Consider the following 21,370-nt stretch of genomic DNA (forward strand, 5'->3'; position numbering starts at 1 on the left):
ATCATGCCCTGACCACATAACAGACACAGATACCCCTCACTCACATCGTGCCCTGACCACATAGGAGACACACAAATACCCCTCACTCACGTCATGCCCTGACCATATAACAGATACACAAATACCCCTCACTCACATCATGCCTTGACCACATAACAGACACACAAATACCCCTCACTCACATCTTACCCTGACCACATAACAGACACACAAATACCCCTCACTCTCATCATGCCCTGACCACATAACACACAAATACCCCTCACTCACATCATGTCCTGACCACATAACAGACACAAATACCTCTCACTCACATCATGCCCTGACCACATACAGACACACAAATACCCTCACTCACATCATACCCTGACCACATAACAGACACACAAAGACCCCTCACTCACATCATAACCTGACAACATAACAGACACACAAATACCCCTCACTCACATCATGCCCGGACCACATAACAGACACACAAATACCCCCCACTCACATCATGCCCTGACCACATAACAGATACACAAATACCCTCACTCACATCATGCCCTGACCACATAAAAGACACACAAATACCCCTCACTCACATCATGCCCTGACCACATAACAGACACAAACACCCCTCACTCAAATCATGCCCTGACCACATAACAGACACAAATACCCTCACTCACATCATACCCTGACCACATAACAGACACACAAATGCCCTCACTCACATCATGCCCTGACCACATAACAGACACACAAATACCCCTCACTCACATCATGCCCTGACCATATATAACAGACAAACAAATTTCTCTCACTCACATCATGCCCTGACCACATAAGAGACATACAAATACCCACACTGACATCATGCACTGACCACATACAGACACACATACCCCTCACTCACATCATGCCCTGACCACATAACCTACACACATACCCCTCACTCACATCATGCCCTGACCACATAACAGACACACAAATACCCCTCACTCACATCATGCCCTGACCACATAACAGACACAAATACCCCTCTCTCACATCATGCCCTGACCACATAACAGACACACAAATAACCCTCATTCACTTCATGCCCTGACCACATAACAGACACAAAAATACCACTCACTCACATCATGCCCTGACCACATAACAGACACACAAATACCACTCGCTCAGATCATGCCCTGACCACATAACAGACACAAATACCCCTCACTCACATCATACCCTGACCACATAACAGACACAAATACCCCCTCACTCACATCATGCCCTTACCACATAACAGACACAAATACCCCTCACTCACATCATGCCCTGACCACATACAGACACACAAATACCCTCACTCACATCATGCCCTGACCACATACAGACACACAAATACCCTCACTCACATCATACCCTGACCACATAACAGACAAACAAATACCCCTCACTCACATCATAATCTGACCACATAACAGACACACAAATACCCCTCACTCACATCATGCCCTGACCACATAACCGACACAAATACCCTTCAATCACATCATGCCCTCACCATATCACAGACAAACAAATACCCCTCACTCACATCATGCCCTGACCACATAACAGACACAAAAATACCCTCACTGACATTATGCCCTGACCATATAACACACAAACAAATACAACTCACTCACATCATGCCATGACCACATAACAGACACACAAATACCCTCACTGATATCATGCCCTGACCACATACAGACACAAATACCCCTCACTCACATCATGCCCTGACCACATAACAGACACAGATACCCCTCACTCACATCATGCCCTGACCACATAAGAGACACACAAATACCCCTCACTCACATCATGCCCTGACCACATACAGACACACAAATACCCCTCACTCACATCATGCCCTGACCACATACAGACACACAAATACCCCTCACTCACATCATACCCTGACCACATAACAGACACAAATACCCCTCACTCACATCATGCCCTGACCACATAACAGACACAAATACCCCTCACTCACATCATGCCCTGTCCACATAACAGACACAAATACCCTCACTCACATCATGCCCTGACCACATAACAGACACACAAATACCCCTCACTCACATCATGCCCTGACCATATATAACAGAGAAACAAATAACCCTCACTCACATCATGCCCTGACCACATAAGAGATACACAAATACCCACACTGACATCATGCCCTGACCACATACAGACACACATACCCCTCACTCACATCATGCCCTGACCACATAACAGACACACATACCCCTCACTCACATCATGCCCTGACCACATAAGAGACACACAAATACCCCTCACTCACATCATGCCCTGACCACATAACAGACACACAAATTCCCCTCACTCACATCATGCCCTGACCACATAACAGACACAAATGCCCCTCGCTCACATCATGCCCTGACCACATAACAGACACACAAATACCCCTCACTCACATCATGCCCTGACCACATAACAGACACACAAATACCCCTCACTCACATCATGCCCTGACCACATAACAGACACAGAAATACCACTCACTCACATCATGCCCTGACCACATAACAGAAACAAATACCCCTCACTCACATCATGCCCTGACCACATAACAGACACAAATACCCCTTACACATCATGCTTTGACCACATAACAGACACAAATACCCCTCACTCACATCATACCCTGAGCAGATAACAGACACACAAATACCCCTCACTCACATCATGCCCTGACCACATAACAGACACACAAATACCCCTCACTCACATCATGCCCTGACCACATAACAGACACAAATACCCCTCACTCACATCATGCCCTGACCACATAACAGACACAAATACCCCTCACTCACATCATACCCTGACCACATAACAGAAACAAATACCCCTCACTCACATCATGCCCTGACCACATACAGACACACAAATACCCCTCACTCACATCATGCCTTGACCACATAACAGACACACAAATACGACTCACTCACATTATGCCCTGACCGCATAACAGACACACAAATACCCCTCACTCACATCATACCCTGACCACATAACAGACACAAATACCCCTCACTCACATCATGCCCTGACCACATAACACACAAATACCCCTCACTCACATCATGTCCTGACCACATAACAGACACAAATACCTCTCACTCACATCATGCCCTGACCACATACAGACACACAAATACCCTCACTCACATCATACCCTGACCACATAACAGACACACAAATACCTCTCACTCACATCATAACCTGACAACATAACAGACACACAAATACCCCTCACTCACATCATGCCCGGACCACATAACAGACACACAAATACCCCCCACTCACATCATGCCCTGACCACATAACAGATACACAAATACCCTCACTCACATCATGCCCTGACCACATAAAAGACACACAAATACCCCTCACTCACATCATGCCCTGACCACATAACAGACACACAAATACCCCTCACTCACATCATGCCCTGACAATATAACAGACAAACAAATACCCCTCACTCACATCATGCCTTGACCACATAGTAGACACACAAATACCCTCACTAGCATCATGCCCTGACCACATACAGACACACATACCCCTCACTCACATCATGACCTGACCACATAACAGACACACAAATACCCTCGCTCACATCATGCCCTGACCACATAACAGACACACAAATACCTTTCACTCACATCATGCCCTGACCACATAACAGACACAAATACCCCTCTCTCACATCATGCCCTGACCACATAACAGACACACAAATAACCCTCACTCACTTAATGCCCTGACTACATAATAGACACAAAAATACCACTCACTCACATCATGCCCTGACCACATAACAGACACACAAATACCACTCGCTCAGATCATGCCCTGACCACATAACAGACACAAATACCCCTCACTCACATCTTGCCCTGACCACATAACAGACACAAATACCCCTCACACATCATGCCCTTACCACATAACAGACACAAATACCCCTCACTCACATCATGCCCTGACCACATACAGACACACAAATACCCTCACTCACATCATGCCCTGACCACATACAGACACACAAATACCCTCACTCACATCATACCCAGACCACATAACAGACACACAAATACCCCTCACTCACATCATAATCTGACCACATAACAGACACACAAATACCCCTCACTCACATCATGCCCTAACAACATAACCGACACAAATACCCCTCAATCACATCATGCCCTCACCATATCACAGACAATCAAATACCCCTCACTCACAACATGCCCTGACCACACATAAGAGACACAGAAATACCCTCACTGACATTATGCCCTGACCATATAACACACAAACAAATACAACTCACTCACATCATGCCATGACCACATAACAGACACACAAATACCCTAACTGACATCATGCCCTGACCACATACAGACACAAATACCCCTCACTCACATCATGCCCTGACCACATAACAGACACAGATACCCCTCACTCACATCGTGCCCTGACCACATAGGAGACACACAAATACCCCTCACTCACGTCATGCCCTGACCATATAACAGATACACAAATACCCCTCACTCACATCATGCCTTGACCACATAACAGACACACAAATACCCCTCACTCACATCTTACCCTGACCACATAACAGACACACAAATACCCCTCACTCTCATCATGCCCTGACCACATAACACACAAATACCCCTCACTCACATCATGTCCTGACCACATAACAGACACAAATACCTCTCACTCACATCATGCCCTGACCACATACAGACACACAAATACCCTCACTCACATCATACCCTGACCACATAACAGACACACAAAGACCCCTCACTCACATCATAACCTGACAACATAACAGACACACAAATACCCCTCACTCACATCATGCCCGGACCACATAACAGACACACAAATACCCCCCACTCACATCATGCCCTGACCACATAACAGATACACAAATACCCTCACTCACATCATGCCCTGACCACATAAAAGACACACAAATACCCCTCACTCACATCATGCCCTGACCACATAACAGACACAAACACCCCTCACTCAAATCATGCCCTGACCACATAACAGATACACAAATAACCCTCACTCACATCATACCCTGACCACATAACAGACACAAATACCCCTCACTTACATCATTCCCTGACCACATAACAGACACAAATACCCCTCACTCAAATCATGCCCTGACCACATAACAGACACAAATACCCTCACTCACATCATACCCTGACCACATAACAGACACACAAATGCCCTCACTCACATCATGCCCTGACCACATAACAGACACACAAATACCCCTCACTCACATCATGCCCTGACCATATATAACAGACAAACAAATTTCTCTCACTCACATCATGCCCTGACCACATAAGAGACATACAAATACCCACACTGACATCATGCACTGACCACATACAGACACACATACCCCTCACTCACATCATGCCCTGACCACATAACCTACACACATACCCCTCACTCACATCATGCCCTGACCACATAACAGACACACAAATACCCCTCACTCACATCATGCCCTGACCACATAACAGACACACAAATACCCCTCACTCACATCATGCCCTGAACACATAACAGACAAAAATACCCCTCACTCACATCATGCCCTGACCACATAACAGGCACACAAATACCCCTCACTCACATCATGCCCTGACCACATAACAGACACACAAATACCCCTCACTCACATCATGCCCTGAACACATAACAGACAAAAATACCCCTCACTCACATCATGCCCTGACCACATAACAGGCACACAAATACCCCTCACTCACATCATGCCCTGACCACATAACAGACACACAAATACCCCTCACTCACATCATGCCCTGACCACATAACAGACACAAATACCCCTCACTCACATCATGCCCTGACCACATATCAGACACAAATACCCCTCACTCACATCATACCCTGACCAGATAACAGACACACAAATACCTCTCACTCACATCATGCCCTGACCACATAACAGACACACAAATACACCTCACTCACATCATAACCGGACCACATAACAGACACACAAATACCCTCACTCAGATCATGCCCTGACCACATAACAGACACACAAATACACCTCACTCACATCATACCCTGACCACATAACAGACACACATATACACCTCACGCACACCATGCCCTGACCACATGAGACACACAAATACCCTCACTCACATCATGCTCTGGCCACATAACAAACACACAAATGCCCTCACTCACATCATGCCCTGACCACATAACAGACACACAAATACCCCTCACTCACATCATAACCGGACCACATAACAGACACACAAATACCCTCACTCAGATCATGCCCTGACCACATAACAGACACACAAATACACCTCACTCACATCATACCCTGACCACATAACAGACACACAAATACACCTCACGCACACCATGCCCTGACCACATGAGACACACAAATACCCTCACTCACATCATGCTCTGACCACATAACAAACACACAAATGCCCTCACTCACATCATGCCCTGACCACATAACAGACACACAAATACCCCTCACTGACATCATGCCCTGACCACATAACAGACACACAAATACCTCTCACTCACATCATGCCCTGACCACATAACAGACACACAAATACCCCTTACTCACATCATGCCCTGACCACATAACAGACACAAATACACCTCAGTCACATCATGCCCTGACCACATAAGACACACATACCCTCACTCACATAATGCCCTGACCACATAACAGACACACAAATGCCCTTACTCACATCATGCCCTGACCACATAACAGACACACAAATACCCCTCACTCACATCATGCCCTGACCATATAACAGACAAACAAATACCCCTCACTGACATCATGCCCTGACCACATAAAAGACACACAAATACCCTCACTCACATCATGCCCTGACCACATACCAGACACACAAATACCCCTCACTCACATCATGCCCTGACCACATATCAGACACAAATACCCCTCACTCACATCATACCCTGACCAGATAACAGACACACAAATACCTCTCACTCACATCATGCCCTGACCACATAACAGACACACAAATACACCTCACTCACATCATGACCTGACCACATAACAGACACACAAATACCCTCACTCAGATCATGCCCTGACCACATAACAGACACACAAATACACCTCACTCACATCATGCCCTGACCACATAAAAGACACAAATAACCCTCACTCACATCATGCCCTGACCACATACAGACACACAAATACCCCTCACTCACATCATGCCCTGACCACATACAGACACACAAATAACCCTCACTCACATCATACCCTGATCACATAACAGACACAAATACCCCTCACTCACATCATGCCCTGACCACATAACAGACACAAATACCCCTCACTCACATCATGCCCCGACCACATATCAGACACAAATACCCTCACTCACATCAAGCCCTGACCACATAACACACACAAATACCCCTCACTCACATCATGCCCTGACCTCATAACAGACACACAAATACCCCTCACTCACATCATTCCCTGACCATATAACAGACAAACAAATACCCCTCACTCATATCATGCCCTGACCACATAACAGACACACAAATTCCCTCACTCACATCATGCCCTGACCACATAACAGACACACAAATACCTCTAACTCACATCATGTCCTGACCATATAACAGACAAACAAATACCCCTCACTCACATCATGCCCTGACCACATAAGAGACACACAAATACCCTCACTGACATCATGCCCTGACCACATACAGACACACATACGCCTCACCCACATCATGCCCTGACCACATAACATACACAGAAATACCCTCACTCACATCATGCCCTGACCACATAACAGACAACCAAATACCATTCACTCACATCATGCCCTGACCACATAACAGACACAAATAACCCTCACTCACATCATGCCCTGACCACATAACAGACACAAATACCCCTCACACATCATGCCTTAACCACATAAAAGACACACAAATACCCCTCACTCACATCATGCCCTGACCACATAATAGACATAAATACCCCTCACTCACATCATGCCCTGACCACATAACAGACACACAAATACCCCTCACTCACATCATGCCCTGACCACATAACAGACACACAAATAACACTCACTCACATCATGCCCTGACCACATAACAGACACAAATAACCCTCACTCACATCATGCCCTGACGACATACAGACACACAAATACCCCTCACTCACATCATGCCCTGACCACATAACAGACACACAAATACCCTCACGCACATCATGCCCTGACCACATACAGACACACAAATACCCCTCACTCACATCATACCCTGACCACATAACAGACACAAATACCCCTCACTCACATCATGCCGCTGACCACATAACAGACACAAATACCCCTCACTCACATCATGCCCTGACCACATAACAGACACACAAATACCCCTCACTCACATCATTCCATGACCACATATCAGACACACAAATACCCTCACTCACATCATGCCCTGACCACATAACAGACACACAAATACCCCTCACTCACATCATGCCCTGTCCACATACAGACACACAAATACCCTCACTCACATCATACCTTGACAACATAACAGACACGCAAATACCCCTCACTGACATCATGCCCTGCCCACATAACAGACACACAAATACCCCTCACTCACATCATGCCCTGACCACATAACAGACACACAAATACCCCTCACACACATCATGCCCTGACCACATAACAGACACAAATACACCTCAGTCACATCATGCCCTGACCACATAAGACACACATACCCTCACTCACATCATGCCCTGACCACATAACAGACACACAAATGCCCTCACTCACATCATGCCCTGACCACATAACAGACACACAAATACCCCTAACTCACATCATACCCTGACCATATAACAGACAAACAAATACCCCTCACTTACATCATGCCCTGACCACATAAGAGACACACAAATACCCTCACTCACATCATGCCCTGACCACATAACAGACCCACAAATACCCCTCACTCACATCATGCCCTGACCACATAACAGACACAAATACCCCTCACTCATATCATGCCCTGACCACATAACAGACACACAAATACCCCTCACTCACATCATGCAATGACCACATAACAGACACACAAATACCACTCACTCACATCATGCCCTGACAACATAACTGACACACAAATACCACTCACTCACATCATGCCCTGACCACATAACAGACACAAATACCCCTCACTCACATCATGCCCTGACCACATAACTGCCACACAAATACCCCTCACTCACATCATGCCCTGACCACATAAAAGACACAAATACCCCTCACTCACTTCATGCCCTGACCACATAACAGACACTAATACCCCTCACTCACATCATGCCCTGACCACATAAAAGACACAAATAACCCTCACTCACATCATGCCCTGACCACATACAGACAAACAAATACCCCTCACTCACATCATGCCCTGACCACATACAGACACACAAATAACCCTTACTCACATCATACCCTGACCACATAACAGACACAAATACCCCTCTTTCACATCATGCCCTGACCACATAACATACACAAATACCCCTCACTCACATCATGCCCTGACGACATACAGACACACAAATACCCCTCACTCACATCATGCCCTGACCACATAACAGACACACAAATACCATCACTCACATCATGCCCTGACCACATACAGACACACAAATACCCCTCACTCACATCATACCCTGACCACATAACAGACACAAATATGCCTCACTCAAATCATGCCCGGACCACATAACACACACAAATACCCCTCACTCACATCATGCCCTGACCTCATAACAGACACACAAATACCCCTCACTCACATCATTCCCTGACCACATAACAGACACACAAATACCCTCACTCACATCATGCCCTGACCACATAACAGACACACAAATACCCCTCATTCACATCATGCCCTGACCATATAACAGACAAACAAATACCCCTCACTCACATCATGCCCTGACCACATAACAGACACACAAATGCCCACACTCACATCATGCCCTGACCACATAAAAGACACACAAATACCCCTCACTCACATCATGCCCTGACCATATAATAGACAAACAAATACCCCTCACTCACATCATGCACTGACCACATAACAGACACACAAATACCCCTCACTCATATCATGCCCTGACCACATAACAGACACACAAATACCACTGACTCACATCATGCACTGACCACATAACAGACACAAATAACCCTCACTCACATCATGCCCTGACCACATAAAAAACACAAATACCCCTCACACATCATGCCTTGACCACATAAAAGACACACAAATACCCCTCACTCACATCATACCCTGACCACATAACAGACACAAATACCCCTCACTCACATCATGCCCTGACCACATAACAAACACACAAATACCCCTCACTCACATCATGCCCTGACCACATAACAGACACACAAATACCACTCACTCACATCATGCCCTGACCACATAACAGACACAAATACCCCTCATTCACATCATGCCCTGACCACATAACATACACAAATACCCCTCACTCACATCATGCCCTGACGACATACAGACACACAAATACCCCTCACTCACATCATGCCCTGACCACATAACAGACACACAAATACCCTCACTCACATCATGCCCTGACCACATACAGACACACAAATACCCCTCACTCACATCATACCCTGACCACATAACAGAAACAAATACCCCTCACTCAAATCATGCCCTGACCACATAAAACACACAAATACCCCTCACTCACATCATGCCCTGACCTCATAACAGACACACAAATACCCCTCACTCACATCATTCCCTGACCACATAACAACACACAAATACCCTCACTCACATCATGCCCTGACCACATAACAGACACACAAATACCCCTCACTCACAGTATGCCCTGACCATATAACAGACAAACAAATACCCCTCACTCACATCATGCCCTGACCACATAACAGACACACAAATTCCCTCACTCACATCATGCCCTGACCACATAACAGACACACAAATACCCCTAACTCACATCATGTCCTGACCATATAACAGACAAACAAATACCCCTCACTCACATCATGCCCTGACCACATAAGAGACACACAAATACCCTCACTGACATCATGCCCAGACCACATACAGACACACATACGCCTCACCCACATCATGCCCTGACCACATAACATACACAGAAATACCCTCACTCACATCATGCCCTGACCACATAACAGACAACCAAATACCACTCACTCACATCATGCCCTGACCACATAACAGACACAAATAACCCTCACTCACATCATGCCCTGACCACATAACAGACACAAATACCCCTCACACATCATGCCTTAACCACATAAAAGACACACAAATACCTCTCACTCACATCATGCCCTGACCACATAATAGACATAAATACCCCTCACTCACATCATGCCCTGACCACATAACAGACACACAAATACCCCTCACTCACATCATGCCCTGACCACATAACAGACACACAAATAACACTCACTCACATCATGCCCTGACCACATAACAGACACAAATACCCCTCACTCACATCATGCCCTGACGACATACAGACACACAAATACCCCTCACTCACATCATGCCCTGACCACATAACAGACACACAAATACCCTCACGCACATCATGCCCTGACCACATACAGACACACAAATACCCCGCACTCACATCATACCCTGACCACATAACAGACACAAATACCCCTCACTCACATCATGCCCTGACCACATAACAGACACAAATACCCCTCACTCACATCATGCCCTGACCACTTAACAGACACACAAATACCCCTCACTCACATCATTCCATGACCACATAACAGACACACAAATACCCTCACTCACATCATGCCCTGACCACATAACAGAAACACAAATACCCCTCACTCACATCATGCCCTGTCCACATACAGACACACAAATACCCTCACTCACATCATACCTTGACCACATAACAGACACGCAAATACCCCTCACTGACATCATGCCCTGCCCACATAACAGACACACAAATACCCCTCACTCACATCATGCCCTGACCACATAACAGACACACAAATACCCCTCACACACATCATGCCCTGACCACATAACAGACACAAATACACCTCAGTCACATCATGCCCTGACCACATAAGACACACATACCCTCACTCACTTCATGCCCTGACCACATAACAGACACACAAATGCCCTCACTCACATCATGCCCTGACCACATAACAGACACACAAATACCCCTAACTCACATCATGCCCTGACCATATAACAGACAAACAAATACACCTCACTCACATCATGCCCTGACCACATACAGACACACAAATACCCCTCACTCACATCATACCCTGACCACATAACAGACACAAATACCCCTCACTCAAATCATGCCCTGACCACATAACACACACAAATACCCCTCACTCACATCATGCCCTGACCTCATAACAGACACACAAATACCCCTCACTCACATCATTCCCTGACCACATAACAGACACACAAATACCCTCACTCACATCATGCCCTGACCACATAACAGACACACAAATACCCCTCAATCACATCATGCCCTGACCAAATAACAGACAAACAAATACCCCTCACTCACATCATGCCCTGACCACATAACAGACACACAAATTCCCTCACTCACATCATGCCCTGACCACATAACAGACACACAAATACCCCTAACTCACATCATGTCCTGACCATATAACAGACAAACAAATACCCCTCACTCACATCATGCCCTGACCACATAAGAGACACACAAATACCCTCACTGACATCATGCCCTGACCACATACAGACACACATACGCCTCACCCACATCATGCCCTGACCACATAACATACACAGAAATACCCTCACTCACATCATGCCCTGACCACATAACAGACAACCAAATACCACTCACTCACATCATGCCCTGACCACATAACAGACACAAATAACCCTCACTCACATCATGCCCTGACCACATAACAGACACAAATACCCCTCACACATCATGCCTTAACCACATAAAAGACACACAAATACCTCTCACTCACATCATGCCCTGACCACATAATAGACATAAATACCCCTCACTCACATCATGCCCTGACCACATAACAGACACACAAATACCCCTCACTCACATCATGCCCTGACCACATAAAAGACACACAAATAACACTCACTCACATCATGCCCTGACCACATAACAGACACAAATACCCCTCACTCACATCATGCCCTGACGACATACAGACACACAAATACCCCTCACTCACATCATGCCCTGACCACATAACAGACACACAAATACCCTCACGCACATCATGCCCTGACCACATACAGACACACAAATACCCCTCACTCACATCATACCCTGACCACATAACAGACACAAATACCCCTCACTCACATCATGCCCTGACCACATAACAGACACAAATACCCCTCACTCACATCATGCCCTGACCACATAACAGACACACAAATACCCCTCACTCACATCATTCCATGACCACATAACAGACACACAAATACCCTCACTCACATCATGCCCTGACCACATAACAGACACACAAATACCCCTCACTCACATCATGCCCTGTCCACATACAGACACACAAATACCCTCACTCACATCATACCTTGACCACATAACAGACACGCAAATACCCCTCACTGACATCATGCCCTGCCCACATAACAGACACACAAATACCCCTCACTCACATCATGCCCTGACCACATAACAGACACACAAATACCCCTCACACACATCATGCCCTGACCACATAACAGACACAAATACACCTCAGTCACATCATGCCCTGACCACATAAGACACACATACCCTCACTCACATCATGCCCTGACCACATAACAGACACACAAATGCCCTCACTCACATCATGCCCTGACCACATAACAGACACACAAATACCCCTAACTCACATCATGCCCTGACCATATAACAGACAAACAAATACCCCTCACTCACATCATGCCCTGACCACATAAGAGACACACAAATACCCTCACTCACATCATGCCCTGACCACATAACTGACCCACAAATACCCCTCACTCACATCATGCCCTGACCACATAACAGACACAAATACCCCTCACTCATATAATGCCCTGACCACATAACAGACACACAAATACCCCTCACTCACATCATGCCCTGACCACATAACAGACACACAAATACCACTCACTCACATCATGCCCTGACCACATAACTGACACACAAATACCACTCACTCACATCATGCCCTGACCAAATAACAGACACAAATACCCCTCACTCACATCATGCCCTGACCACATAACAGACACTAATACCCCTCACTCACATCATGCCCTGACCACATAAAAGACACAAATAACCCTCACTCACATCATGCCCTGACCACATACAGACAAACAAATACCCCTCACTCACATCATGCCCTGACCACATACAGACACACAAATAACCCTTACTCACATCATACCCTGACAACATAACAGACACAAATACCCCTCATTCACATCATGCCCTGACCACATAACATACACAAATACCCCTCACTAACATCATGCCCTGACGACATACAGACACACAAATACCCCTCACTCACATCATGCCCTGACCACATAACAGACACACAAATACCCTCACTCACATCATGCCATGACCACATACAGACACACAAATACCCCTCACTCACATCATACCCTGACCACATAACAGACACAAATACCCCTCACTCAAATCATGCCCTGACCACATAACACACACAAATACCCCTCACTCACATCATGCCCTGACCTCATAACAGACACACAAATACCCCTCACTCACATCATTCCCTGACCACATAACAGACACACAAATACCCCTCACTCACATCATACCCTGACCAGATAACAGACACACAAATACCCCTCACTCACATCATGCCCTGACCACATAACAGACACACAAATACCCCTTACTCACATCATGCCCTGACCATATAACAGACAAACAAATACCCCTCACTCACATCATGCCCTGACCACATAACAGACACACAAATGCCCTCACTCACATCATGCCCTGACCACATAACAGACACACAAATACCCCTCACTCACATCATGCCCTGACCATATAATAGACAAACAAATACCCCTCACTCACATCATGCACTGACCACATAACAGACACACAAATACCCCTCACTCATATCATGCCCTGACCACATAACAGACACACAAATACCACTGACTCACATCATGCACTGACCACATAACAGACACAAATAACCCTCACTCACATCATGCCCTGACCACATAACAGACACAAATACCCCTCACACATCATGCCTTTACCACATAAAAGACACACAAATACCCCTCACTCACATCATGCCCTGACCACATAACAGACACAAATACCCCTCACTCACATCATGCCCTGACCACATAACAAACACACAAATACCCCTCACTCACATCATGCCCTGACCACATAACAGACACACAAATACCACTCACTCACATCATGCCCTGACCACATAACAGACACAAATACCCCTCATTCACATCATGCCCTGACCACATAACATACACAAATACCCCTCACTCACATCATGCCCTGACCACATAAAAGACACAAATAACCCTCACTCACATCATGCCCTGACCACATACAGACAAACAAATACCCCTCACTCACATCATGCCCTGACCACATACAGACACACAAATAACCCTTACTCACATCATACCCTGACAACATAACAGACACAAATACCCCTCATTCACATCATGCCCTGACCACATAACATACACAAATACCCCTCACTCACATCATGCCCTGACGACATACAGACACACAAATACCCCTCACTCACATCATGCCCTGACCACATAACAGACACACAAATACCCTCACTCACATCATGCCCTGACCACATACAGACACACAAATACCCCTCACTCACATCATACCCTGACCACATAACAGACACAAATACCCCTCACTCAAATCATGCCCTGACCACATAACACACACAAATACCCCTCACTCACATCATGCCCAGACCTCATAACAGACACACAAATACCCCTCACTCACATCATTCCCTGACCACATAACAGACACACAAATACCCTCACTCACATCATGCCCTGACCACATAACAGACACACAAATACCCCTCACTCACATCATGCCCTGACCATATAACAGACAAACAAATACCCCTCACTCACATCATGCCCTGACCACATAACAGACACACAAATGCCCTCACTCACATCATGCCCTGACCACATAACAGACACACAAATACCCCTCACTCACATCATGCCCTGACCATATAATAGACAAACAAATACCCCTCACTCACATCATGCACTGACCACATAACAGACACACAAATACCCCTCACTCATATCATGCCCTGACCACATAACAGACACACAAATACCACTGACTCACATCATGCACTGACCACATAACAGACACAAATAACCCTCACTCACATCATGCCCTGACCACATAACAGACACAAATACCCCTCACACATCATGCCTTTACCACATAAAAGACACACAAATACCCCTCACTCACATCATGCCCTGACCACATAACAGACACAAATACCCCTCACTCACATCATGCCCTGACGACATACAGACACACAAATACCCCTCACTCACATCATGCCCTGACCACATAACAGACACACAAATACCCTCACGCACATCATGCCCTGACCACATACAGACACACAAATACCCCTCACTCACATCATACCCTGACCACATAACAGACACAAATACCCCTCACTCACATCATGCCCTGACCACATAACAGACACAAATACCCCTCACTCACATCATGCCCTGACCACATAACAGACACACAAATACCCCTCACTCACATCATTCCATGATCACATAACAGACACACAAATACCCTCACTCACATCATGCCCTGACCACATAACAGACACACAAATACCCCTCACTCACATCATGCCCTGTCCACATACAGACACACAAATACCCTCACTCACATCATACCTTGACCCCATAACAGACACGCAAATACCCCTCACTGACATCATGCCCTGCCCACATAACAGACACACAAATACCCCTCACTCACATCATGCCCTGACCACATAACAGACACACAAATACCCCTCACACACATCATGCCCTGACCACATAACAGACACAAATACACCTCAGTCACATCATGCCCTGACCACATAAGACACACATACCCTCACTCACATCATGCCCTGACCACATAACAGACACACAAATGCCCTCACTCACATCATGCCCTGACCACATAACAGACACACAAATACCCCTAACTCACATCATGCCCTGACCATATAACAGACAAACAAATACCCCTCACTCACATCATGCCCTGACCACATAAGAGACACACAAATACCCTCACTCACATCATGCCCTGACCACATAACAGACCCACAAATACCCCTCACTCACATCATGCCCTGACCACATAACAGACACAAATACCCCTCACTCATATCATGCCCTGACCACATAACAGACACACAAATACCCCTCACTCACATCATGCCCTGACCACATAACAGACACACAAATACCACTCACTCACATCATGCCCTGACCACATAACTGACACACAAATACCACTCACTCACATCATGCCCTGACCAAATAACAGACACAAATACCCCTCACTCACATCATGCCCTGACCACATAACAGACACTAATACCCCTCACTCACATCATGCCCTGACCACATAAAAGACACAAATAACCCTCACTCACATCATGCCCTGACCACATACAGACAAACAAATACCCCTCACTCACATCATGCCCTGACCACATACAGACACACAAATAACCCTTACTCACATCATACCCTGACAACATAACAGACACAAATACCCCTCATTCACATCATGCCCTGACCACATAACATACACAAATACCCCTCACTAACATCATGCCCTGACGACATACAGACACACAAATACCCCTCACTCACATCATGCCCTGACCACATAACAGACACACAAATACCCTCACTCACATCATGCCATGACCACATACAGACACACAAATACCCCTCACTCACATCATACCCTGACCACATAACAGACACAAATACCCCTCACTCAAATCATGCCCTGACCACATAACACACACAAATACCCCTCACTCACATCATGCCCTGACCTCATAACAGACACACAAATACCCCTCACTCACATCATTCCCTGACCACATAACAGACACACAAATACCCCTCACTCACATCATACCCTGACCAGATAACAGACACACAAATACCCCTCACTCACATCATGCCCTGACCACATAACAGACACACAAATACCCCTCACTCACATCATGCCCTGACCATATAACAGACAAACAAATACCCCTCACTCACATCATGCCCTGACCACATAACAGACACACAAATGCCCTCACTCACATCATGCCCTGACCACATAACAGACACACAAATACCCCTCACTCACATCATGCCCTGACCATATAATAGACAAACAAATACCCCTCACTCACATCATGCACTGACCACATAACAGACACACAAATACCCCTCACTCATATCATGCCCTGACCACATAACAGACACACAAATACCACTGACTCACATCATGCACTGACCACATAACAGACACAAATAACCCTCACTCACATCATGCCCTGACCACATAACAGACACAAATACCCCTCACACATCATGCCTTTACCACATAAAAGACACACAAATACCCCTCACTCACATCATGCCCTGACCACATAACAGACACAAATACCCCTCACTCACATCATGCCCTGACCACATAACAAACACACAAATACCCCTCACTCACATCATGCCCTGACCACATAACAGACACACAAATACCACTCACTCACATCATGCCCTGACCACATAACAGACACAAATACCCCTCATTCACATCATGCCCTGACCACATAACATACACAAATACCCCTCACTCACATCATGCCCTGACCACATAAAAGACACAAATAACCCTCACTCACATCATGCCCTGACCACATACAGACAAACAAATACCCCTCACTCACATCATGCCCTGACCACATACAGACACACAAATAACCCTTACTCACATCATACCCTGACAACATAACAGACACAAATACCCCTCATTCACATCATGCCCTGACCACATAACATACACAAATACCCCTCACTCACATCATGCCCTGACGACATACAGACACACAAATACCCCTCACTCACATCATGCCCTGACCACATAACAGACACACAAATACCCTCACTTACATCATGCCCTGACCACATACAGACACACAAATACCCCTCACTCACATCATACCCTGACCACATAACAGACACAAATACCCCTCACTCAAATCATGCCCTGACCACATAACACACACAAATACCCCTCACTCACATCATGCCCAGACCTCATAACAGACACACAAATACCCCTCACTCACATCATTCCCTGACCACATAACAGACACACAAATACCCTCACTCACATCATGCCCTGACCACATAACAGACACACAAATACCCCTCACTCACATCATGCCCTGACCATATAACAGACAAACAAATACCCCTCACTCACATCATGCCCTGACCACATAACAGACACACAAATGCCCTCACTCACATCATGCCCTGACCACATAACAGACACACAAATACCCGTCACTCACATCATGCCCTGACCATATAATAGACAAACAAATACCCCTCACTCACATCATGCACTGACCACATAACAGACACACAAATACCCCTCACTCATATCATGCCCTGACCACATAACAGACACACAAATACCACTGACTCACATCATGCACTGACCACATAACAGACACAAATAACCCTCACTCACATCATGCCCTGACCACATAACAGACACAAATACCCCTCACACATCATGCCTTTACCACATAAAAGACACACAAATACCCCTCACTCACATCATGCCCTGACCACATAACAGACACAAATACCCCTCACTCACATCATGCCCTGACCACATAACAAACACACAAATACCCCTCACTCACATCATGCCCTGACCACATAACAGACACACAAATACCACTCACTCACATCATGCCCTGACCACATAACAGACACAAATACCCCTCATTCACATCATGCCCTGACCACATAACATACACAAATACCCCTCACTCACATCATGCCCTGACGACATACAGACACACAAATACCCCTCACTCACATCATGCCCTGACCACATACAGACACACAAATACCCCTCACTCACATCATACCCTGACCACATAACAGACACAAATACCCCTCACTCAAATCATGCCCTGACCACATAACACACACAAATACCCCTCACTCACATCATGCCCTGACCTCATAACAGACACACAAATACCCCTCACTCACATCATTCCCTGACCACATAACAGACACACAAATACCCTCACTCACATCATGCCCTGACCACATAACAGACACACAAATACCCCTCACTCACAGTATGCCCTGACCATATAACAGACAAACAAATACCCCTCACTCACATCATGCCCTGACCACATAACAGACACACAAATTCCCTCACTCACATCATGCCCTGACCACATAACAGACACACAAATACCCCTAACTCACATCATGTCCTGACCATATAACAGACAAACAAATACCCCTCACTCACATCATGCCCTGACCACATAAGAGACACACAAATACCCTCACTGACATCATGGCCTGACCACATACAGACACACATACGCCTCACCCACATCATGCCCTGACCACATAACATACACAGAAATACCCTCACTCACATCATGCCCTGACCACATAACAGACAACCAAATACCACTCACTCACATCATGCCCTGACCACATAACAGACACAAATAACCCTCACTCACATCATGCCCTGACCACATAACAGACACAAATACCCCTCACACATCATGCCTTAACCACATAAAAGACACACAAATACCTCTCACTCACATCATGCCCTGACCACATAATAGACATAAATACCCCTCACTCACATCATGCCCTG

This window comes from Taudactylus pleione, unplaced genomic scaffold (genome assembly GCF_031769625.1).
Source record: "Taudactylus pleione unplaced genomic scaffold, aTauple2 ptg000005l, whole genome shotgun sequence".
In the NCBI taxonomy this organism is placed as follows: domain Eukaryota; kingdom Metazoa; phylum Chordata; class Amphibia; order Anura; family Myobatrachidae; genus Taudactylus; species Taudactylus pleione.